This window comes from Suncus etruscus, chromosome 13, assembly GCF_024139225.1.
Source record: "Suncus etruscus isolate mSunEtr1 chromosome 13, mSunEtr1.pri.cur, whole genome shotgun sequence".
NCBI lineage: Eukaryota > Metazoa > Chordata > Mammalia > Eulipotyphla > Soricidae > Suncus > Suncus etruscus.
The window spans coordinates 13913858-13915057 of NC_064860.1; the positions used below are offsets into that span (position 1 = coordinate 13913858).

General features: G+C 38.6%; 1 non-coding gene across 1 annotated transcript; it reads left to right on the forward strand.

Moving 5' to 3' along the window:
- Nucleotides 1-818: 818 nt before the first annotated feature.
- Nucleotides 819-982, forward strand: LOC126026749 (U1 spliceosomal RNA). The gene has a single exon (XR_007501969.1). It is a non-coding gene; the product is annotated as a U1 spliceosomal RNA (small nuclear RNA).
- The last annotated feature ends 218 nt before the right edge of the window (nucleotides 983-1200 follow it).

Genomic DNA, 1200 nt, shown 5'->3' on the forward strand with positions numbered 1-1200 from the left:
GCACTAGTGAAGGGGGCTGTTCTTTACCTGACTGAAATAATACAACTACAATCGTATTTGTAATCACAGTGTTTAAATAAAGATAATTTAAAAAAAAGATGCTATCTCCTTAGCATGAATTACTATTTTGAAAACTTGAAAATTCCCTTCACCAGAAGACCTGCTGGGAAGTTTTTCCCCCAGTGTGGATGGCTGGACAAAAATTTGAAAAATATGGGCCGGCGAGGTGGCGCTAGAGGTAAGGTGTCTGCCATGCAAGTGCTAGCTAAGGAAGGACCAGGGTTCAATCCCTCGGTGTCCCATATGGTCCCCCCAAGCCAGGGGCAATTTCTGAGTGCCTAGCCAGGAGTAACTCCTGAGCATCAAATGGGTGTGGCCCGAAAAACGAAAAAAAATTGAGAAATATCTCATAATGAGATTCATGTTATGGTACAGACATTCTGCTTCATTATAACACACCTTTAATTGGTCTATAGATGATGCTCCCTTCTGCTGTGTGTATATGGTAAAAATATATTACTTCCTAACATATTTATACAGGCAAATATAGCCTTGATTAAATTTATCTTTACCTGGAAAACTCAGCATCAAAAACAATTTCTTTTCTCTTTGTCTTTGGTATGCTATAGCAGTTTGTAATAGAAAGGATTGCTTTGTTTTAGGGATGTCCCCTAGACACTTTGAATACTTGCTAACTAATTTATACCTCAAAAAGGCTTGGCGAAGATAACATTGGACTATTGAACATTACCAGGTATATATTCTGCACTCCTTTCATATAAATTTATCTTTTTTTTTTTATTTAGAAAGTTACTTGTATACTTACCTGGCGGGGGTGATTCCAGGATCACCAAGGTGGTTTCCCCAGGGTGAGGCTCGTCCATTGTACTCCGGGCGTGCTGACCCCTGCAATTTCCCCACATGTGGGAAACTCGACTGCGTAATTTATGGTAGTGGGGGACTGCGTGCGCGCTCTCCCCTGTAAAAAAAAAAAAAAAAAGAAAGTTACTTGTTATAAGCCCCTAGATTTAAAAGCCTGTTCCCTCAGGAAAAGAAAATTTGATAAGAAAACTTGGCTTCTTGCTAATCTTTAAATTTACATGACATCTAGGGCCTGGACAGAAAAGAACTACTTTGAGATGTTAAAACTTATCTTTCTTTTATATTCTGTAATATATCTATTTATAGATGTGCAACCCA